At 47.6% G+C, this 20,759-nt stretch overlaps 27 non-coding genes and 1 pseudogene across 27 annotated transcripts; all 28 read right to left on the bottom strand.

The window, feature by feature from the left end:
• LOC142134117 (U1 spliceosomal RNA) lies at window positions 1-104 on the bottom strand (annotated as a pseudogene; the record flags this gene model as incomplete).
• Window positions 105-695: 591 nt separating this feature from the next.
• LOC142134116 (U1 spliceosomal RNA) lies at window positions 696-858 on the bottom strand. The gene has a single exon (XR_012686972.1). It is a non-coding gene; the product is annotated as a U1 spliceosomal RNA (small nuclear RNA).
• A 589-nt stretch (window positions 859-1,447) lies between these two features.
• LOC142134100 (U1 spliceosomal RNA) lies at window positions 1,448-1,612 on the bottom strand. The gene has a single exon (XR_012686959.1). It is a non-coding gene; the product is annotated as a U1 spliceosomal RNA (small nuclear RNA).
• A 589-nt stretch (window positions 1,613-2,201) lies between these two features.
• On the bottom strand, window positions 2,202-2,364 carry LOC142134114 (U1 spliceosomal RNA). The gene has a single exon (XR_012686971.1). It is a non-coding gene; the product is annotated as a U1 spliceosomal RNA (small nuclear RNA).
• A 587-nt stretch (window positions 2,365-2,951) lies between these two features.
• On the bottom strand, window positions 2,952-3,115 carry LOC142134102 (U1 spliceosomal RNA). Its single transcript, XR_012686961.1, has one exon. It is a non-coding gene; the product is annotated as a U1 spliceosomal RNA (small nuclear RNA).
• A 590-nt stretch (window positions 3,116-3,705) lies between these two features.
• LOC142134088 (U1 spliceosomal RNA) lies at window positions 3,706-3,870 on the bottom strand. The gene has a single exon (XR_012686948.1). It is a non-coding gene; the product is annotated as a U1 spliceosomal RNA (small nuclear RNA).
• Window positions 3,871-4,457: 587 nt separating this feature from the next.
• On the bottom strand, window positions 4,458-4,621 carry LOC142134101 (U1 spliceosomal RNA). Its single transcript, XR_012686960.1, has one exon. It is a non-coding gene; the product is annotated as a U1 spliceosomal RNA (small nuclear RNA).
• A 588-nt stretch (window positions 4,622-5,209) lies between these two features.
• Window positions 5,210-5,373, bottom strand: LOC142134112 (U1 spliceosomal RNA). Its single transcript, XR_012686969.1, has one exon. It is a non-coding gene; the product is annotated as a U1 spliceosomal RNA (small nuclear RNA).
• Window positions 5,374-5,961: 588 nt separating this feature from the next.
• Window positions 5,962-6,125, bottom strand: LOC142134099 (U1 spliceosomal RNA). Its single transcript, XR_012686958.1, has one exon. It is a non-coding gene; the product is annotated as a U1 spliceosomal RNA (small nuclear RNA).
• Window positions 6,126-6,713: 588 nt separating this feature from the next.
• LOC142134098 (U1 spliceosomal RNA) lies at window positions 6,714-6,877 on the bottom strand. Its single transcript, XR_012686957.1, has one exon. It is a non-coding gene; the product is annotated as a U1 spliceosomal RNA (small nuclear RNA).
• A 588-nt stretch (window positions 6,878-7,465) lies between these two features.
• LOC142134097 (U1 spliceosomal RNA) lies at window positions 7,466-7,629 on the bottom strand. The gene has a single exon (XR_012686956.1). It is a non-coding gene; the product is annotated as a U1 spliceosomal RNA (small nuclear RNA).
• A 588-nt stretch (window positions 7,630-8,217) lies between these two features.
• LOC142134096 (U1 spliceosomal RNA) lies at window positions 8,218-8,381 on the bottom strand. The gene has a single exon (XR_012686955.1). It is a non-coding gene; the product is annotated as a U1 spliceosomal RNA (small nuclear RNA).
• Window positions 8,382-8,969: 588 nt separating this feature from the next.
• LOC142134110 (U1 spliceosomal RNA) lies at window positions 8,970-9,133 on the bottom strand. The gene has a single exon (XR_012686967.1). It is a non-coding gene; the product is annotated as a U1 spliceosomal RNA (small nuclear RNA).
• A 590-nt stretch (window positions 9,134-9,723) lies between these two features.
• On the bottom strand, window positions 9,724-9,886 carry LOC142134105 (U1 spliceosomal RNA). The gene has a single exon (XR_012686963.1). It is a non-coding gene; the product is annotated as a U1 spliceosomal RNA (small nuclear RNA).
• Window positions 9,887-10,474: 588 nt separating this feature from the next.
• On the bottom strand, window positions 10,475-10,638 carry LOC142134111 (U1 spliceosomal RNA). Its single transcript, XR_012686968.1, has one exon. It is a non-coding gene; the product is annotated as a U1 spliceosomal RNA (small nuclear RNA).
• A 587-nt stretch (window positions 10,639-11,225) lies between these two features.
• On the bottom strand, window positions 11,226-11,389 carry LOC142134095 (U1 spliceosomal RNA). The gene has a single exon (XR_012686954.1). It is a non-coding gene; the product is annotated as a U1 spliceosomal RNA (small nuclear RNA).
• A 588-nt stretch (window positions 11,390-11,977) lies between these two features.
• Window positions 11,978-12,142, bottom strand: LOC142134108 (U1 spliceosomal RNA). The gene has a single exon (XR_012686966.1). It is a non-coding gene; the product is annotated as a U1 spliceosomal RNA (small nuclear RNA).
• Window positions 12,143-12,730: 588 nt separating this feature from the next.
• On the bottom strand, window positions 12,731-12,894 carry LOC142134094 (U1 spliceosomal RNA). The gene has a single exon (XR_012686953.1). It is a non-coding gene; the product is annotated as a U1 spliceosomal RNA (small nuclear RNA).
• A 588-nt stretch (window positions 12,895-13,482) lies between these two features.
• On the bottom strand, window positions 13,483-13,646 carry LOC142134107 (U1 spliceosomal RNA). Its single transcript, XR_012686965.1, has one exon. It is a non-coding gene; the product is annotated as a U1 spliceosomal RNA (small nuclear RNA).
• Window positions 13,647-14,234: 588 nt separating this feature from the next.
• LOC142134093 (U1 spliceosomal RNA) lies at window positions 14,235-14,398 on the bottom strand. Its single transcript, XR_012686952.1, has one exon. It is a non-coding gene; the product is annotated as a U1 spliceosomal RNA (small nuclear RNA).
• A 588-nt stretch (window positions 14,399-14,986) lies between these two features.
• Window positions 14,987-15,150, bottom strand: LOC142134091 (U1 spliceosomal RNA). The gene has a single exon (XR_012686951.1). It is a non-coding gene; the product is annotated as a U1 spliceosomal RNA (small nuclear RNA).
• Window positions 15,151-15,738: 588 nt separating this feature from the next.
• On the bottom strand, window positions 15,739-15,902 carry LOC142134090 (U1 spliceosomal RNA). Its single transcript, XR_012686950.1, has one exon. It is a non-coding gene; the product is annotated as a U1 spliceosomal RNA (small nuclear RNA).
• A 588-nt stretch (window positions 15,903-16,490) lies between these two features.
• On the bottom strand, window positions 16,491-16,654 carry LOC142134089 (U1 spliceosomal RNA). The gene has a single exon (XR_012686949.1). It is a non-coding gene; the product is annotated as a U1 spliceosomal RNA (small nuclear RNA).
• A 588-nt stretch (window positions 16,655-17,242) lies between these two features.
• LOC142134106 (U1 spliceosomal RNA) lies at window positions 17,243-17,406 on the bottom strand. Its single transcript, XR_012686964.1, has one exon. It is a non-coding gene; the product is annotated as a U1 spliceosomal RNA (small nuclear RNA).
• A 588-nt stretch (window positions 17,407-17,994) lies between these two features.
• Window positions 17,995-18,158, bottom strand: LOC142134119 (U1 spliceosomal RNA). The gene has a single exon (XR_012686974.1). It is a non-coding gene; the product is annotated as a U1 spliceosomal RNA (small nuclear RNA).
• A 588-nt stretch (window positions 18,159-18,746) lies between these two features.
• On the bottom strand, window positions 18,747-18,910 carry LOC142134104 (U1 spliceosomal RNA). Its single transcript, XR_012686962.1, has one exon. It is a non-coding gene; the product is annotated as a U1 spliceosomal RNA (small nuclear RNA).
• A 588-nt stretch (window positions 18,911-19,498) lies between these two features.
• On the bottom strand, window positions 19,499-19,662 carry LOC142134118 (U1 spliceosomal RNA). The gene has a single exon (XR_012686973.1). It is a non-coding gene; the product is annotated as a U1 spliceosomal RNA (small nuclear RNA).
• A 587-nt stretch (window positions 19,663-20,249) lies between these two features.
• On the bottom strand, window positions 20,250-20,413 carry LOC142134113 (U1 spliceosomal RNA). Its single transcript, XR_012686970.1, has one exon. It is a non-coding gene; the product is annotated as a U1 spliceosomal RNA (small nuclear RNA).
• Between the last annotated feature and the right edge of the window lie 346 nt (window positions 20,414-20,759).

Genomic DNA, 20,759 nt, shown 5'->3' with positions numbered 1-20,759 from the left:
TTGGGGAAATCGCAGGGGTCAGTACATCCGGGAGTGCAATGGATGAACCTCACCTGGGAGAACCACCTTTGTGATCATGGTATCTCCCCCTGCCAGGTAAGTATGAGTTGGACTAGGACTCTGGAGGGCGACTGGTCAAGCACACGCCTGTCAAGTGGGGGAGATTCTCCTGATGCAGCACAAATGAACTTTCAGCTGGGGACAACAACTGAAGGGAAGCGGATGGGTGCCTATTCCTGAAGCACCTCAAATTGTCAAACTGTACGGACAAGTACAATTATAAGCATTCCCAGGGTGCAGCAGATATATTTTGCATACGATGGGTTATCCAAGCAGTCAGCTGCAATACTCATCTGCATATGAAAGAGAAAGACAGTAGAATGCCATCTATATAGGCCTGATTTGCATAAAGAAGCTCTGCAGGAAGAACTGTGCCCTGAAATAATCAGCAGCAAAAGGACACAGAGTGGTTCTATCAACCCTAGAATTAATCAGGAGAACAGCAGTCATAGAGTACATGTCATATCTGGCAGAATGGCATCAGCACAGGGGGAAGAAAGCAAGCCAGGGAAAAAATCAGGCCGGATAGGGGCTACAATATCAAGATATCGCACTGCCGATAAAGCATTTAGATCATGCACTTTCTGCAAGAAGGCTAGGTCACACAACTAAAGCTGACTTTTACCAGAGATGATCAGGGGAGAGCGCGAACGCAGTCCCCCACTACCACAAATTATGCAGTCGAGTTTCCCGCATTTGGGGAAATCGCAGGGGTCAGCACATCCGGAGTGCAATGGATGAACCTCACCCTGGGAGAACCACCTTTGTGATCATGTATCTCCCCTGCCAGGTAAGTATGAGTTGGACTAGGACTCTGGAGGGCGACTGGTCAAGCACACGCCTGTCAAGTGGGGGAGATTCTCCTGATGCAGCACAAATGAACTTTCAGCTGGGGGACAACAACTGAAGGGAAGCGGATGGGTGCCTATTCCTGAAGCACCTCAAATGTCAAACTGTACGGACAAGTACAATTATAAGCATTCCCAGGGTGCAGCAGATATATTTGCATACGATGGGTTATCCAAGCAGTCAGCTGCAATACTCATCTGCATATGAAAAGAGAAAGACAGTAGAATGCCATCTATATAGGCCTGATTTGCATAAAGAAGCTCTGCAGGAAGAACTGTGCCCTGAAATAATCAGCAGCAAAAGGACACAGAGTGGTTCTATCAACCCTAGAATTATCAGAGAACAGGCAGTCATAGAGTACATGTCATATCTGGCAGAATGGCATCAGCACAGGGGGAAGAAAGCAAGCCAGGGAAAAAATCAGGCCGGATAGGGCTACAATATCAAGATATCGCACTGCCGATAAAGCATTTAGATCATGCACTTTCTGCAAGAAGGCTAGGTCACACAACTAAAGCTGACTTTTACCAGAGATGATCAGGGGAGAGCGCGAACGCAGTCCCCCACTACCACAAATTATGCAGTCGAGTTTTCCCGCATTTGGGGAAATCGCAGGGGTCAGCACATCCGGAGTGCAATGGATGAACCTCACCCTGGGAGAACCACCTTTGTGATCATGGTATCTCCCCTGCCAGGTAAGTATGAGTTGGACTAGGACTCTGGAGGGCGACTGGTCAAGCACACGCCTGTCAAGTGGGGGAGATTCTCCTGATGCAGCACAAATGAACTTTCAGCTGGGGACAACAACTGAAGGGAAGCGGATGGGTGCCTATTCCTGAAGCACCTCAAATGTCAAACTGTACGGACAAGTACAATTATAAGCATTCCCAGGGTGCAGCAGATATATTTGCATACGATGGGTTATCCAAGCAGTCAGCTGCAATACTCATCTGCATATGAAAAGAGAAAGACAGTAGTAATGCCATCTATATAGGCCTGATTTGCATAAAGAAGCTCTGCAGGAAGAACTGTGCCCTGAAATAATCAGCAGCAAAAGGACACAGAGTGGTTCTATCAACCCTAGAATTATCAGAGAACAGGCAGTCATAGAGTACATGTCATATCTGGCAGAATGGCATCAGCACAGGGGGAAGAAAGCAAGCCAGGGAAAAAATCAGGCCGGATAGGGCTACAATATCAAGATATCGCACTGCCGATAAAGCATTTAGATCATGCACTTTCTGCAAGAAGGCTAGGTCACACAACTAAAGCTGACTTTTACCAGAGATGATCAGGGGAGAGCGCGAACGCAGTCCCCCACTACCACAAATTATGCAGTCGAGTTTCCCGCATTTGGGGAAATCGCAGGGGTCAGCACATCCGGAGTGCAATGGATGAACCTCACCCTGGAGAACCACCTTTGTGATCATGGTATCTCCCCTGCCAGGTAAGTATGAGTTGGACTAGGACTCTGGAGGGCGACTGGTCAAGCACACGCCTGTCAAGTGGGGGAGATTCTCCTGATGCAGCACAAATGAACTTTCAGCTGGGGACAACAACTGAAGGGAAGCGGATGGGTGCCTATTCCTGAAGCACCTCAAATGTCAAACTGTACGGACAAGTACAATTATAAGCATTCCCAGGGTGCAGCAGATATATTTGCATACGATGGGTTATCCAAGCAGTCAGCTGCAATACTCATCTGCATATGAAAAGAGAAAGACAGTAGAATGCCATCTATATAGGCCTGATTTGCATAAAGAAGCTCTGCAGGAAGAACTGTGCCCTGAAATAATCAGCAGCAAAAGGACACAGAGTGGTTCTATCAACCCTAGAATTATCAGAGAACAGGCAGTCATAGAGTACATGTCATATCTGGCAGAATGGCATCAGCACAGGGGAAGAAAGCAAGCCAGGGAAAAAATCAGGCCGGATAGGGCTACAATATCAAGATATCGCACTGCCGATAAAGCATTTAGATCATGCGCTTTCTGCAAGAAGGCTAGGTCACACAACTAAAGCTGACTTTTACCAGAGATGATCAGGGGAGAGCGCGAACGCAGTCCCCCACTACCACAAATTATGCAGTCGAGTTTCCCGCATTTGGGGAAATCGCAGGGGTCAGCACATCCGGAGTGCAATGGATGAACCTCACCCTGGGAGAACCACCTTTGTGATCATGGTATCTCCCCTGCCAGGTAAGTATGAGTTGGACTAGGACTCTGGAGGGCGACTGGTCAAGCACACGCCTGTCAAGTGGGGGAGATTCTCCTGATGCAGCACAAATGAACTTTCAGCTGGGGACAACAACTGAAGGGAAGCGGATGGGGTGCCTATTCCTGAAGCACCTCAAATGTCAAACTGTACGGACAAGTACAATTATAAGCATTCCCAGGGTGCAGCAGATATATTTGCATACGATGGTTATCCAAGCAGTCAGCTGCAATACTCATCTGCATATGAAAAGAGAAAGACAGTAGAATGCCATCTATATAGGCCTGATTTGCATAAAGAAGCTCTGCAGGAAGAACTGTGCCCTGAAATAATCAGCAGCAAAAGGACACAGAGTGGTTCTATCAACCCTAGAATTATCAGAGAACAGGCAGTCATAGAGTACATGTCATATCTGGGCAGAATGGCATCAGCACAGGGGGAAGAAAGCAAGCCAGGGAAAAAATCAGGCCGGATAGGGCTACAATATCAAGATATCGCACTGCCGATAAAGCATTTAGATCATGCACTTTCTGCAAGAAGGCTAGGTCACACAACTAAAGCTGACTTTTTACCAGAGATGATCAGGGGAGAGCGCGAACGCAGTCCCCCCACTACCACAAATTATGCAGTCGAGTTTCCCGCATTTGGGGAAATCGCAGGGGTCAGCACATCCGGAGTGCAATGGATGAACCTCACCCTGGGAGAACCACCTTTGTGATCATGGTATCTCCCCTGCCAGGTAAGTATGAGTTGGACTAGGACTCTGGAGGGCGACTGGTCAAGCACACGCCTGTCAAGTGGGGGAGATTCTCCTGATGCAGCACAAATGAACTTTCAGCTGGGGACAACAACTGAAGGAAGCGGATGGGTGCCTATTCCTGAAGCACCTCAAATGTCAAACTGTACGGACAAGTACAATTATAAGCATTCCCAGGGTGCAGCAGATATATTTGCATACGATGGGTTATCCAAGCAGTCAGCTGCAATACTCATCTGCATATGAAAAGAGAAAGACAGTAGAATGCCATCTATATAGGCCTGATTTGCATAAAGAAGCTCTGCAGGAAGAACTGTGCCCTGAAATAATCAGCAGCAAAAGGACACAGAGTGGTTCTATCAACCCTAGAATTATCAGAGAACAGGCAGTCATAGAGTACATGTCATATCTGGCAGAATGGCATCAGCACAGGGGGAAGAAAGCAAGCCAGGGAAAAAATCAGGCCGGATAGGGCTACAATATCAAGATATCGCACTGCCGATAAAGCATTTAGATCATGCACTTTCTGCAAGAAGGCTAGGTCACACAACTAAAGCTGACTTTTACCAGAGATGATCAGGGGAGAGCGCGAACGCAGTCCCCCACTACCACAAATTATGCAGTCGAGTTTCCCGCATTTGGGGAAATCGCAGGGGTCAGCACATCCGGAGTGCAATGGATGAACCTCACCCTGGGAGAACCACCTTTGTGATCATGGTATCTCCCCTGCCAGGTAAGTATGAGTTGGACTAGGACTCTGGAGGGCGACTGGTCAAGCACACGCCTGTCAAGTGGGGGAGATTCTCCTGATGCAGCACAAATGAACTTTCAGCTGGGGACAACAACTGAAGGGAAGCGGATGGGTGCCTATTCCTGAAGCACCTCAAATGTCAAACTGTACGGACAAGTACAATTATAAGCATTCCCAGGGTGCAGCAGATATATTTGCATACGATGGGTTATCCAAGCAGTCAGCTGCAATACTCATCTGCATATGAAAAGAGAAAGACAGTAGAATGCCATCTATATAGGCCTGATTTGCATAAAGAAGCTCTGCAGGAAGAACTGTGCCCTGAAATAATCAGCAGCAAAAGGACACAGAGTGGTTCTATCAACCCTAGAATTATCAGAGAACAGGCAGTCATAGAGTACATGTCATATCTGGCAGAATGGCATCAGCACAGGGGGAAGAAAGCAAGCCAGGGAAAAAATCAGGCCGGATAGGGCTACAATATCAAGATATCGCACTGCCGATAAAGCATTTAGATCATGCACTTTCTGCAAGAAGGCTAGGTCACACAACTAAAGCTGACTTTTACCAGAGATGATCAGGTGAGAGCGCGAACGCAGTCCCCCACTACCACAAATTATGCAGTCGAGTTTCCCGCATTTGGGGAAATCGCAGGGGTCAGCACATCCGGAGTGCAATGGATGAACCTCACCCTGGGAGAACCACCTTTGTGATCATGGTATCTCCCCTGCCAGGTAAGTATGAGTTGGACTAGGACTCTGGAGGGCGACTGGTCAAGCACACGCCTGTCAAGTGGGGGAGATTCTCCTGATGCAGCACAAATGAACTTTCAGCTGGGGACAACAACTGAAGGGAAGCGGATGGGTGCCTATTCCTGAAGCACCTCAAATGTCAAACTGTACGGACAAGTACAATTATAAGCATTCCCAGGGTGCAGCAGATATATTTGCATACGATGGGTTATCCAAGCAGTCAGCTGCAATACTCATCTGCATATGAAAAGAGAAAGACAGTAGAATGCCATCTATATAGGCCTGATTTGCATAAAGAAGCTCTGCAGGAAGAACTGTGCCCTGAAATAATCAGCAGCAAAAGGACACAGAGTGGTTCTATCAACCCTAGAATTATCAGAGAACAGGCAGTCATAGAGTACATGTCATATCTGGCAGAATGGCATCAGCACAGGGGGAAGAAAGCAAGCCAGGGAAAAAATCAGGCCGGATAGGGCTACAATATCAAGATATCGCACTGCCGATAAAGCATTTAGATCATGCGCTTTCTGCAAGAAGGCTAGGTCACACAACTAAAGCTGACTTTTACCAGAGATGATCAGGGGAGAGCGCGAACGCAGTCCCCCACTACCACAAATTATGCAGTCGAGTTTCCCGCATTTGGGGAAATCGCAGGGGTCAGCACATCCGGAGTGCAATGGATGAACCTCACCCTGGGAGAACCACCTTTGTGATCATGGTATCTCCCCTGCCAGGTAAGTATGAGTTGGACTAGGACTCTGGAGGGCGACTGGTCAAGCACACGCCTGTCAAGTGGGGGAGATTCTCCTGATGCAGCACAAATGAACTTTCAGCTGGGGACAACAACTGAAGGGAAGCGGATGGGTGCCTATTCCTGAAGCACCTCAAATGTCAAACTGTACGGACAAGTACAATTATAAGCATTCCCAGGGTGCAGCAGATATATTTGCATACGATGGGTTATCCAAGCAGTCAGCTGCAATACTCATCTGCATATGAAAAGAGAAAGACAGTAGAATGCCATCTATATAGGCCTGATTTGCATAAAGAAGCTCTGCAGGAAGAACTGTGCCCTGAAATAATCAGCAGCAAAAGGACACAGAGTGGTTCTATCAACCCTAGAATTATCAGAGAACAGGCAGTCATAGAGTACATGTCATATCTGGCAGAATGGCATCAGCACAGGGGGAAGAAAGCAAGCCAGGGAAAAAATCAGGCCGGATAGGGCTACAATATCAAGATATCGCACTGCCGATAAAGCATTTAGATCATGCACTTTCTGCAAGAAGGCTAGGTCACACAACTAAAGCTGACTTTTACCAGAGATGATCAGGGGAGAGCGCGAACGCAGTCCCCCACTACCACAAATTATGCAGTCGAGTTTCCCGCATTTGGGGAAATCGCAGGGGTCAGCACATCCGGAGTGCAATGGATGAACCTCACCCTGGGAGAACCACCTTTGTGATCATGGTATCTCCCCTGCCAGGTAAGTATGAGTTGGACTAGGACTCTGGAGGGCGACTGGTCAAGCACACGCCTGTCAAGTGGGGGAGATTCTCCTGATGCAGCACAAATGAACTTTCAGCTGGGGACAACAACTGAAGGGAAGCGGATGGGTGCCTATTCCTGAAGCACCTCAAATGTCAAACTGTACGGACAAGTACAATTATAAGCATTCCCAGGGTGCAGCAGATATATTTGCATACGATGGGTTATCCAAGCAGTCAGCTGCAATACTCATCTGCATATGAAAAGAGAAAGACAGTAGAATGCCATCTATATAGGCCTGATTTGCATAAAGAAGCTCTGCAGGAAGAACTGTGCCCTGAAATAATCAGCAGCAAAAGGACACAGAGTGGTTCTATCAACCCTAGAATTATCAGAGAACAGGCAGTCATAGAGTACATGTCATATCTGGCAGAATGGCATCAGCACAGGGGGAAGAAAGCAAGCCAGGGAAAAAATCAGGCCGGATAGGGCTACAATATCAAGATATCGCACTGCCGATAAAGCATTTAGATCATGCACTTTCTGCAAGAAGGCTAGGTCACACAACTAAAGCTGACTTTTACCAGAGATGATCAGGGGAGAGCGCGAACGCAGTCCCCCACTACCACAAATTATGCAGTCGAGTTTCCCGCATTTGGGGAAATCGCAGGGGTCAGCACATCCGGAGTGCAATGGATGAACCTCACCCTGGGAGAACCACCTTTGTGATCATGGTATCTCCCCTGCCAGGTAAGTATGAGTTGGACTAGGACTCTGGAGGGCGACTGGTCAAGCACACGCCTGTCAAGTGGGGGAGATTCTCCTGATGCAGCACAAATGAACTTTCAGCTGGGGACAACAACTGAAGGGAAGCGGATGGGTGCCTATTCCTGAAGCACCTCAAATGTCAAACTGTACGGACAAGTACAATTATAAGCATTCCCAGGGTGCAGCAGATATATTTGCATACGATGGGTTATCCAAGCAGTCAGCTGCAATACTCATCTGCATATGAAAAGAGAAAGACAGTAGAATGCCATCTATATAGGCCTGATTTGCATAAAGAAGCTCTGCAGGAAGAACTGTGCCCTGAAATAATCAGCAGCAAAAGGACACAGAGTGGTTCTATCAACCCTAGAATTATCAGAGAACAGGCAGTCATAGAGTACATGTCATATCTGGCAGAATGGCATCAGCACAGGGGGAAGAAAGCAAGCCAGGGAAAAAATCAGGCCGGATAGGGCTACAATATCAAGATATCGCACTGCCGATAAAGCATTTAGATCATGCACTTTCTGCAAGAAGGCTAGGTCACACAACTAAAGCTGACTTTTACCAGAGATGATCAGGGGAGAGCGCGAACGCAGTCCCCCACTACCACAAATTATGCAGTCGAGTTTCCCGCATTTGGGGAAATCGCAGGGGTCAGCACATCCGGAGTGCAATGGATGAACCTCACCCTGGGAGAACCACCTTTGTGATCATGGTATCTCCCCTGCCAGGTAAGTATGAGTTGGACTAGGACTCTGGAGGGCGACTGGTCAAGCACACGCCTGTCAAGTGGGGGAGATTCTCCTGATGCAGCACAAATGAACTTTCAGCTGGGGACAACAACTGAAGGGAAGCGGATGGGTGCCTATTCCTGAAGCACCTCAAATGTCAAACTGTACGGACAAGTACAATTATAAGCATTCCCAGGGTGCAGCAGATATATTTGCATACGATGGGTTATCCAAGCAGTCAGCTGCAATACTCATCTGCATATGAAAAGAGAAAGACAGTAGAATGCCATCTATATAGGCCTGATTTGCATAAAGAAGCTCTGCAGGAAGAACTGTGCCCTGAAATAATCAGCAGCAAAAGGACACAGAGTGGTTCTATCAACCCTAGAATTATCAGAGAACAGGCAGTCATAGAGTACATGTCATATCTGGCAGAATGGCATCAGCACAGGGGGAAGAAAGCAAGCCAGGGAAAAAATCAGGCCGGATAGGGCTACAATATCAAGATATCGCACTGCCGATAAAGCATTTAGATCATGCACTTTCTGCAAGAAGGCTAGGTCACACAACTAAAGCTGACTTTTACCAGAGATGATCAGGGGAGAGCGCGAACGCAGTCCCCCACTACCACAAATTATGCAGTTGAGTTTCCCGCATTTGGGGAAATCGCAGGGGTCAGCACATCCGGAGTGCAATGGATGAACCTCACCCTGGGAGAACCACCTTTGTGATCATGGTATCTCCCCTGCCAGGTAAGTATGAGTTGGACTAGGACTCTGGAGGGCGACTGGTGGTCAAGCACACGCCTGTCAAGTGGGGGAGATTCTCCTGATGCAGCACAAATGAACTTTCAGCTGGGGACAACAACTGAAGGGAAGCGGATGGGTGCCTATTCCTGAAGCACCTCAAATGTCAAACTGTACGGACAAGTACAATTATAAGCATTCCCAGGGTGCAGCAGATATATTTGCATACGATGGGTTATCCAAGCAGTCAGCTGCAATACTCATCTGCATATGAAAAGAGAAAGACAGTAGAATGCCATCTATATAGGCCTGATTTGCATAAAGAAGCTCTGCAGGAAGAACTGTGCCCTGAAATAATCAGCAGCAAAAGGACACAGAGTGGTTCTATCAACCCTAGAATTATCAGAGAACAGGCAGTCATAGAGTACATGTCATATCTGGCAGAATGGCATCAGCACAGGGGAAGAAAGCAAGCCAGGGAAAAAATCAGGCCGGATAGGGCTACAATATCAAGATATCGCACTGCCGATAAAGCATTTAGATCATGCACTTTCTGCAAGAAGGCTAGGTCACACAACTAAAGCTGACTTTTACCAGAGATGATCAGGGGAGAGCGCGAACGCAGTCCCCCACTACCACAAATTATGCAGTCGAGTTCCCGCATTTGGGGAAATCGCAGGGGTCAGCACATCCGGAGTGCAATGGATGAACCTCACCCTGGGAGAACCACCTTTGTGATCATGGTATCTCCCCTGCCAGGTAAGTATGAGTTGGACTAGGACTCTGGAGGGCGACTGGTCAAGCACACGCCTGTCAAGTGGGGGAGATTCTCCTGATGCAGCACAAATGAACTTTCAGCTGGGGACAACAACTGAAGGAAGCGGATGGGTGCCTATTCCTGAAGCACCTCAAATGTCAAACTGTACGGACAAGTACAATTATAAGCATTCCCAGGGTGCAGCAGATATATTTGCATACGATGGGTTATCCAAGCAGTCAGCTGCAATACTCATCTGCATATGAAAAGAGAAAGACAGTAGAATGCCATCTATATAGGCCTGATTTGCATAAAGAAGCTCTGCAGGAAGAACTGTGCCCTGAAATAATCAGCAGCAAAAGGACACAGAGTGGTTCTATCAACCCTAGAATTATCAGAGAACAGGCAGTCATAGAGTACATGTCATATCTGGCAGAATGGCATCAGCACAGGGGAAAGAAAGCAAGCCAGGGAAAAAATCAGGCCGGATAGGGCTACAATATCAAGATATCGGCACTGCCGATAAAGCATTTAGATCATGCACTTTCTGCAAGAAGGCTAGGTCACACAACTAAAGCTGACTTTTACCAGAGATGATCAGGGGAGAGCGCGAACGCAGTCCCCCCACTACCACAAATTATGCAGTCGAGTTTCCCGCATTTGGGGAAATCGCAGGGGTCAGCACATCCGGAGTGCAATGGATGAACCTCACCCTGGAGAACCACCTTTGTGATCATGGTATCTCCCCTGCCAGGTAAGTATGAGTTGGACTAGGACTCTGGAGGGCGACTGGTCAAGCACACGCCTGTCAAGTGGGGGAGATTCTCCTGATGCAGCACAAATGAACTTTCAGCTGGGGACAACAACTGAAGGGAAGCGGATGGGTGCCTATTCCTGAAGCACCTCAAATGTCAAACTGTACGGACAAGTACAATTATAAGCATTCCCAGGGTGCAGCAGATATATTTGCATACGATGGGTTATCCAAGCAGTCAGCTGCAATACTCATCTGCATATGAAAAGAGAAAGACAGTAGAATGCATCTATATAGGCCTGATTTGCATAAAGAAGCTCTGCAGGAAGAACTGTGCCCTGAAATAATCAGCAGCAAAAGGACACAGAGTGGTTCTATCAACCCTAGAATTATCAGAGAACAGGCAGTCATAGAGTACATGTCATATCTGGCAGAATGGCATCAGCACAGGGGGAAGAAAGCAAGCCAGGGAAAAAATCAGGCCGGATAGGGCTACAATATCAAGATATCGCACTGCCGATAAAGCATTTAGATCATGCACTTTCTGCAAGAAGGCTAGGTCACACAACTAAAGCTGACTTTTACCAGAGATGATCAGGGGAGAGCGCGAACGCAGTCCCCCACTACCACAAATTATGCAGTCGAGTTTCCCGCATTTGGGGAAATCGCAGGGGTCAGCACATCCGGAGTGCAATGGATGAACCTCACCCTGGGAGAACCACCTTTGTGATCATGGTATCTCCCCTGCCAGGTAAGTATGAGTTGGACTAGGACTCTGGAGGGCGACTGGTCAAGCACACGCCTGTCAAGTGGGGGAGATTCTCCTGATGCAGCACAAATGAACTTTCAGCTGGGGACAACAACTGAAGGGAAGCGGATGGGTGCCTATTCCTGAAGCACCTCAAATGTCAAACTGTACGGACAAGTACAATTATAAGCATTCCCAGGGTGCAGCAGATATATTTGCATACGATGGGTTATCCAAGCAGTCAGCTGCAATACTCATCTGCATATGAAAAGAGAAAGACAGTAGAATGCCATCTATATAGGCCTGATTTGCATAAAGAAGCTCTGCAGGAAGAACTGTGCCCTGAAATAATCAGCAGCAAAAGGACACAGAGTGGTTCTATCAACCCTAGAATTATCAGAGAACAGGCAGTCATAGAGTACATGTCATATCTGGCAGAATGGCATCAGCACAGGGGGAAGAAAGCAAGCCAGGGAAAAAATCAGGCCGGATAGGGCTACAATATCAAGATATCGCACTGCCGATAAAGCATTTAGATCATGCACTTTCTGCAAGAAGGCTAGGTCACACAACTAAAGCTGACTTTTACCAGAGATGATCAGGGGAGAGCGCGAACGCAGTCCCCCACTACCACAAATTATGCAGTCGAGTTTCCCGCATTTGGGGGAAATCGCAGGGGTCAGCACATCCGGAGTGCAATGGATGAACCTCACCCTGGGAGAACCACCTTTGTGATCATGGTATCTCCCCTGCCAGGTAAGTATGAGTTGGACTAGGACTCTGGAGGGCGACTGGTCAAGCACACGCCTGTCAAGTGGGGGAGATTCTCCTGATGCAGCACAAATGAACTTTCAGCTGGGGACAACAACTGAAGGGAAGCGGATGGGTGCCTATTCCTGAAGCACCTCAAATGTCAAACTGTACGGACAAGTACAATTATAAGCATTCCCAGGGTGCAGCAGATATATTTGCATACGATGGGTTATCCAAGCAGTCAGCTGCAATACTCATCTGCATATGAAAAGAGAAAGACAGTAGAATGCCATCTATATAGGCCTGATTTGCATAAAGAAGCTCTGCAGGAAGAACTGTGCCCTGAAATAATCAGCAGCAAAAGGACACAGAGTGGTTCTATCAACCCTAGAATTATCAGAGAACAGGCAGTCATAGAGTACATGTCATATCTGGCAGAATGGCATCAGCACAGGGGGAAGAAAGCAAGCCAGGGAAAAAATCAGGCCGGATAGGGCTACAATATCAAGATATCGCACTGCCGATAAAGCATTTAGATCATGCACTTTCTGCAAGAAGGCTAGGTCACACAACTAAAGCTGACTTTTACCAGAGATGATCAGGGGAGAGCGCGAACGCAGTCCCCCACTACCACAAATTATGCAGTCGAGTTTCCCGCATTTGGGGAAATCGCAGGGGTCAGCACATCCGGAGTGCAATGGATGAACCTCACCCTGGGAGAACCACCTTTGTGATCATGGTATCTCCCCTGCCAGGTAAGTATGAGTTGGACTAGGACTCTGGAGGGCGACTGGTCAAGCACACGCCTGTCAAGTGGGGGAGATTCTCCTGATGCAGCACAAATGAACTTTCAGCTGGGGACAACAACTGAAGGGAAGCGGATGGGTGCCTATTCCTGAAGCACCTCAAATGTCAAACTGTACGGACAAGTACAATTATAAGCATTCCCAGGGTGCAGCAGATATATTTGCATACGATGGGTTATCCAAGCAGTCAGCTGCAATACTCATCTGCATATGAAAAGAGAAAGACAGTAGAATGCCATCTATATAGGCCTGATTTGCATAAAGAAGCTCTGCAGGAAGAACTGTGCCCTGAAATAATCAGCAGCAAAAGGACACAGAGTGGTTCTATCAACCCTAGAATTATCAGAGAACAGGCAGTCATAGAGTACATGTCATATCTGGCAGAATGGCATCAGCACAGGGGGAAGAAAGCAAGCCAGGGAAAAAATCAGGCCGGATAGGGCTACAATATCAAGATATCGCACTGCCGATAAAGCATTTAGATCATGCACTTTCTGCAAGAAGGCTAGGTCACACAACTAAAGCTGACTTTTACCAGAGATGATCAGGGGAGAGCGCGAACGCAGTCCCCCACTACCACAAATTATGCAGTCAAGTTTCCCGCATTTGGGGAAATCGCAGGGGTCAGCACATCCGGAGTGCAATGGATGAACCTCACCCTGGGAGAACCACCTTTGTGATCATGGTATCTCCCCTGCCAGGTAAGTATGAGTTGGACTAGGACTCTGGAGGGCGACTGGTCAAGCACACGCCTGTCAAGTGGGGGAGATTCTCCTGATGCAGCACAAATGAACTTTCAGCTGGGGACAACAACTGAAGGGAAGCGGATGGGTGCCTATTCCTGAAGCACCTCAAATGTCAAACTGTACGGACAAGTACAATTATAAGCATTCCCAGGGTGCAGCAGATATATTTGCATACGATGGGTTATCCAAGCAGTCAGCTGCAATACTCATCTGCATATGAAAAGAGAAAGACAGTAGAATGCCATCTATATAGGCCTGATTTGCATAAAGAAGCTCTGCAGGAAGAACTGTGCCCTGAAATAATCAGCAGCAAAAGGACACAGAGTGGTTCTATCAACCCTAGAATTATCAGAGAACAGGCAGTCATAGAGTACATGTCATATCTGGCAGAATGGCATCAGCACAGGGGGAAGAAAGCAAGCCAGGGAAAAAATCAGGCCGGATAGGGCTACAATATCAAGATATCGCACTGCCGATAAAGCATTTAGATCATGCACTTTCTGCAAGAAGGCTAGGTCACACAACTAAAGCTGACTTTTACCAGAGATGATCAGGGGAGAGCGCGAACGCAGTCCCCCACTACCACAAATTATGCAGTCGAGTTTCCCGCATTTGGGGAAATCGCAGGGGTCAGCACATCCGGAGTGCAATGGATGAACCTCACCCTGGGAGAACCACCTTTGTGATCATGGTATCTCCCCTGCCAGGTAAGTATGAGTTGGACTAGGACTCTGGAGGGCGACTGGTCAAGCACACGCCTGTCAAGTGGGGGAGATTCTCCTGATGCAGCACAAATGAACTTTCAGCTGGGGACAACAACTGAAGGGAAGCGGATGGGTGCCTATTCCTGAAGCACCTCAAATGTCAAACTGTACGGACAAGTACAATTATAAGCATTCCCAGGGTGCAGCAGATATATTTGCATACGATGGGTTATCCAAGCAGTCAGCTGCAATACTCATCTGCATATGAAAAGAGAAAGACAGTAGAATGCCATCTATATAGGCCTGATTTGCATAAAGAAGCTCTGCAGGAAGAACTGTGCCCTGAAATAATCAGCAGCAAAAGGACACAGAGTGGTTCTATCAACCCTAGAATTATCAGAGAACAGGCAGTCATAGAGTACATGTCATATCTGGCAGAATGGCATCAGCACAGGGGGAAGAAAGCAAGCCAGGGAAAAAATCAGGCCGGATAGGGCTACAATATCAAGATATCGCACTGCCGATAAAGCATTTAGATCATGCACTTTCTGCAAGAAGGCTAGGTCACACAACTAAAGCTGACTTTTACCAGAGATGATCAGGGGAGAGCGCGAACGCAGTCCCCCACTACCACAAATTATGCAGTCGAGTTTCCCGCATTTGGGGAAATCGCAGGGGTCAGCACATCCGGAGTGCAATGGATGAACCTCACCCTGGGAGAACCACCTTTGTGATCATGGTATCTCCCCTGCCAGGTAAGTATGAGTTGGACTAGGACTCTGGAGGGCGACTGGTCAAGCACACGCCTGTCAAGTGGGGGAGATTCTCCTGATGCAGCACAAATGAACTTTCAGCTGGGGACAACAACTGAAGGGAAGCGGATGGGTGCCTATTCCTGAAGCACCTCAAATGTCAAACTGTACGGACAAGTACAATTATAAGCATTCCCAGGGTGCAGCAGATATATTTGCATACGATGGGTTATCCAAGCAGTCAGCTGCAATACTCATCTGCATATGAAAAGAGAAAGACAGTAGAATGCCATCTATATAGGCCTGATTTGCATAAAGAAGCTCTGCAGGAAGAACTGTGCCCTGAAATAATCAGCAGCAAAAGGACACAGAGTGGTTCTATCAACCCTAGAATTATCAGAGAACAGGCAGTCATAGAGTACATGTCATATCTGGCAGAATGGCATCAGCACAGGGGGAAGAAAGCAAGCCAGGGAAAAAATCAGGCCGGATAGGGCTACAATATCAAGATATCGCACTGCCGATAAAGCATTTAGATCATGCACTTTCTGCAAGAAGGCTAGGTCACACAACTAAAGCTGACTTTTACCAGAGATGATCAGGGGAGAGCGCGAACGCAGTCCCCCACTACCACAAATTATGCAGTCGAGTTTCCCGCATTTGGGGAAATCGCAGGGGTCAGCACATCCGGAGTGCAATGGATGAACCTCACCCTGGGAGAACCACCTTTGTGATCATGGTATCTCCCCTGCCAGGTAAGTATGAGTTGGACTAGGACTCTGGAGGGCGACTGGTCAAGCACACGCCTGTCAAGTGGGGGAGATTCTCCTGATGCAGCACAAATGAACTTTCAGCTGGGGACAACAACTGAAGGGAAGCGGATGGGTGCCTATTCCTGAAGCACCTCAAATGTCAAACTGTACGGACAAGTACAATTATAAGCATTCCCAGGGTGCAGCAGATATATTTGCATACGATGGGTTATCCAAGCAGTCAGCTGCAATACTCATCTGCATATGAAAAGAGAAAGACAGTAGAATGCCATCTATATAGGCCTGATTTGCATAAAGAAGCTCTGCAGGAAGAACTGTGCCCTGAAATAATCAGCAGCAAAAGGACACAGAGTGGTTCTATCAACCCTAGAATTATCAGAGAACAGGCAGTCATAGAGTACATGTCATATCTGGCAGAATGGCATCAGCACAGGGGGAAGAAAGCAAGCCAGGGAAAAAATCAGGCCGGATAGGGCTACAATATCAAGATATCGCACTGCCGATAAAGCATTTAGATCATGCACTTTCTGCAAGAAGGCTAGGTCACACAACTAAAGCTGACTTTTACCAGAGATGATCAGGGGAGAGCGCGAACGCAGTCCCCCACTACCACAAATTATGCAGTCGAGTTTCCCGCATTTGGGGAAATCGCAGGGGTCAGCACATCCGGAGTGCAATGGATGAACCTCACCCTGGGAGAACCACCTTTGTGATCATGGTATCTCCCCTGCCAGGTAAGTATGAGTTGGACTAGGACTCTGGAGGGCGACTGGTCAAGCACACGCCTGTCAAGTGGGGGAGATTCTCCTGATGCAGCACAAATGAACTTTCAGCTGGGGACAACAACTGAAGGGAAGCGGATGGGTGCCTATTCCTGAAGCACCTCAAATGTCAAACTGTACGGACAAGTACAATTATAAGCATTCCCAGGGTGCAGCAGATATATTTGCATACGATGGGTTATCCAAGCAGTCAGCTGCAATACTCATCTGCATATGAAAAGAGAAAGACAGTAGAATGCCATCTATATAGGCCTGATTTGCATAAAGAAGCTCTGCAGGAAGAACTGTGCCCTGAAATAATCAGCAGCAAAAGGACACAGAGTGGTTCTATCAACCCTAGAATTATCAGAGAACAGGCAGTCATAGAGTACATGTCATATCTGGCAGAATGGCATCAGCACAGGGGGAAGAAAGCAAGCCAGGGAAAAAATCAGGCCGGATAGGGCTACAATATCAAGATATCGCACTGCCGATAAAGCATTTAGATCATGCACTTTCTGCAAGAAGGCTAGGTCACACAACTAAAGCTGACTTTTACCAGAGATGATCAGGGGAGAGCGCGAACGCAGTCCCCCACTACCACAAATTATGCAGTCAAGTTTCCCGCATTTGGGGAAATCGCAGGGGTCAGCACATCCGGAGTGCAATGGATGAACCTCACCCTGGGAGAACCACCTTTGTGATCATGGTATCTCCCCTGCCAGGTAAGTATGAGTTGGACTAGGACTCTGGAGGGCGACTGGTCAAGCACACGCCTGTCAAGTGGGGGAGATTCTCCTGATGCAGCACAAATGAACTTTCAGCTGGGGACAACAACTGAAGGGAAGCGGATGGGTGCCTATTCCTGAAGCACCTCAAATGTCAAACTGTACGGACAAGTACAATTATAAGCATTCCCAGGGTGCAGCAGATATATTTGCATACGATGGGTTATCCAAGCAGTCAGCTGCAATACTCATCTGCATATGAAAAGAGAAAGACAGTAGAATGCCATCTATATAGGCCTGATTTGCATAAAGAAGCTCTGCAGGAAGAACTGTGCCCTGAAATAATCAGCAGCAAAAGGACACAGAGTGGTTCTATCAACCCTAGAATTATCAGAGAACAGGCAGTCATAGAGTACATGTCATATCTGGCAGAATGGCATCAGCACAGGGGGAAGAAAGCAAGCCAGGGAAAAAATCAGGCCGGATAGGGCTACAATATCAAGATATCGCACTGCCGATAAAGCATTTAGATCATGCACTTTCTGCAAGAAGGCTAGGTCACACAACTAAAGCTGACTTTTACCAGAGATGATCAGGGGAGAGCGCGAACGCAGTCCCCCACTACCACAAATTATGCAGTCGAGTTTCCCGCATTTGGGGAAATCGCAGGGGTCAGCACATCCGGAGTGCAATGGATGAACCTCACCCTGGGAGAACCACCTTTGTGATCATGGTATCTCCCCTGCCAGGTAAGTATGAGTTGGACTAGGACTCTGGAGGGCGACTGGTCAAGCACACGCCTGTCAAGTGGGGGAGATTCTCCTGATGCAGCACAAATGAACTTTCAGCTGGGGACAACAACTGAAGGGAAGCGGATGGGTGCCTATTCCTGAAGCACCTCAAATGTCAAACTGTACGGACAAGTACAATTATAAGCATTCCCAGGGTGCAGCAGATATATTTGCATACGATGGGTTATCCAAGCAGTCAGCTGCAATACTCATCTGCATATGAAAAGAGAAAGACAGTAGAATGCCATCTATATAGGCCTGATTTGCATAAAGAAGCTCTGCAGGAAGAACTGTGCCCTGAAATAATCAGCAGCAAAAGGACACAGAGTGGTTCTATCAACCCTAGAATTATCAGAGAACAGGCAGTCATAGAGTACATGTCATATCTGGCAGAATGGCATCAGCACAGGGGGAAGAAAGCAAGCCAGGGAAAAAATCAGGCCGGATAGGGCTACAATATCAAGATATCGCACTGCCGATAAAGCATTTAGATCATGCACTTTCTGCAAGAAGGCTAGGTCACACAACTAAAGCTGACTTTTACCAGAGATGATCAGGGGAGAGCGCAAACGCAGTCCCCCACTACCACAAATTATGCAGTCGAGTTTCCCGCATTTGGGGAAATCGCAGGGGTCAGCACATCCGGAGTGCAATGGATGAACCTCACCCTGGGAGAACCACCTTTGTGATCATGGTATCTCCCCTGCCAGGTAAGTATGAGTTGGACTAGGACTCTGGAGGGCGACTGGTCAAGCACACGCCTGTCAAGTGGGGGAGATTCTCCTGATGCAGCACAAATGAACTTTCAGCTGGGGACAACAACTGAAGGGAAGCGGATGGGTGCCTATTCCTGAAGCACCTCAAATGTCAAACTGTACGGACAAGTACAATTATAAGCATTCCCAGGGTGCAGCAGATATATTTGCATACGATGGGTTATCCAAGCAGTCAGCTGCAATACTCATCTGCATATGAAAAGAGAAAGACAGTAGAATGCCATCTATATAGGCCTGATTTGCATAAAGAAGCTCTGCAGGAAGAACTGTGCCCTGAAATAATCAGCAGCAAAAGGACACAGAGTGGTTCTATCAACCCTAGAATTATCAGAGAACAGGCAGTCATAGAGTACATGTCATATCTGGCAGAATGGCATCAGCACAGGGGGAAGAAAGCAAGCCAGGGAAAAAATCAGGCCGGATAGGGCTACAATATCAAGATATCGCACTGCCGATAAAGCATTTAGATCATGCACTTTCTGCAAGAAGGCTAGGTCACACAACTAAAGCTGACTTTTACCAGAGATGATCAGGGGAGAGCGCGAACGCAGTCCCCCACTACCACAAATTATGCAGTCGAGTTTCCCGCATTTGGGGAAATCGCAGGGGTCAGCACATCCGGAGTGCAATGGATGAACCTCACCCTGGGAGAACCACCTTTGTGATCATGGTATCTCCCCTGCCAGGTAAGTATGAGTTGGACTAGGACTCTGGAGGGCGACTGGTCAAGCACACGCCTGTCAAGTGGGGAGATTCTCCTGATGCAGCACAAATGAACTTTCAGCTGGGGACAACAACTGAAGGGAAGCGGATGGGTGCCTATTCCTGAAGCACCTCAAATGTCAAACTGTACGGACAAGTACAATTATAAGCATTCCCAGGGTGCAGCAGATATATTTGCATACGATGGGTTATCCAAGCAGTCAGCTGCAATACTCATCTGCATATGAAAAGAGAAAGACAGTAGAATGCCATCTATATAGGCCTGATTTGCATAAAGAAGCTCTGCAGGAAGAACTGTGCCCTGAAATAATCAGCAGCAAAAGGACACAGAGTGGTTCTATCAACCCTAGAATTATCAGAGAACAGGCAGTCATAGAGTACATGTCATATCTGGCAGAATGGCATCAGCACAGGGGGAAGAAAGCAAGCCAGGGAAAAAATCAGGCCGGATAGGGCTACAATATCAAGATATCGCACTGCCGATAAAGCATTTAGATCATGCACTTTCTGCAAGAAGGCTAGGTCACACAACTAAAGCTGACTTTTACCAGAGATGATCAGGGGAGAGCGCGAACGCAGTCCCCCACTACCACAAATTATGCAGTCGAGTTTCCCGCATTTGGGGAAATCGCAGGGGTCAGCACATCCGGAGTGCAATGGATGAACCTCACCCTGGGAGAACCACCTTTGTGATCATGGTATCTCCCCTGCCAGGTAAGTATGAGTTGGACTAGGACTCTGGAGGGCGACTGGTCAAGCACACGCCTGTCAAGTGGGGGAGATTCTCCTGATGCAGCACAAATGAACTTTCAGCTGGGGACAACAACTGAAGGGAAGCGGATGGGTGCCTATTCCTGAAGCACCTCAAATGTCAAACTGTACGGACAAGTACAATTATAAGCATTCCCAGGGTGCAGCAGATATATTTGCATACGATGGGTTATCCAAGCAGTCAGCTGCAATACTCATCTGCATATGAAAAGAGAAAGACAGTAGAATGCCATCTATATAGGCCTGATTTGCATAAAGAAGCTCTGCAGGAAGAACTGTGCCCTGAAATAATCAGCA

The sequence above is a fragment of the Mixophyes fleayi genome, unplaced genomic scaffold (genome assembly GCF_038048845.1).
Source record: "Mixophyes fleayi isolate aMixFle1 unplaced genomic scaffold, aMixFle1.hap1 Scaffold_3940, whole genome shotgun sequence".
NCBI classification, from domain to species: domain Eukaryota; kingdom Metazoa; phylum Chordata; class Amphibia; order Anura; family Limnodynastidae; genus Mixophyes; species Mixophyes fleayi.
Note: the sequence above shows the minus strand (reverse complement) of the source record. Positions and strands in the feature narration are given on the sequence as shown.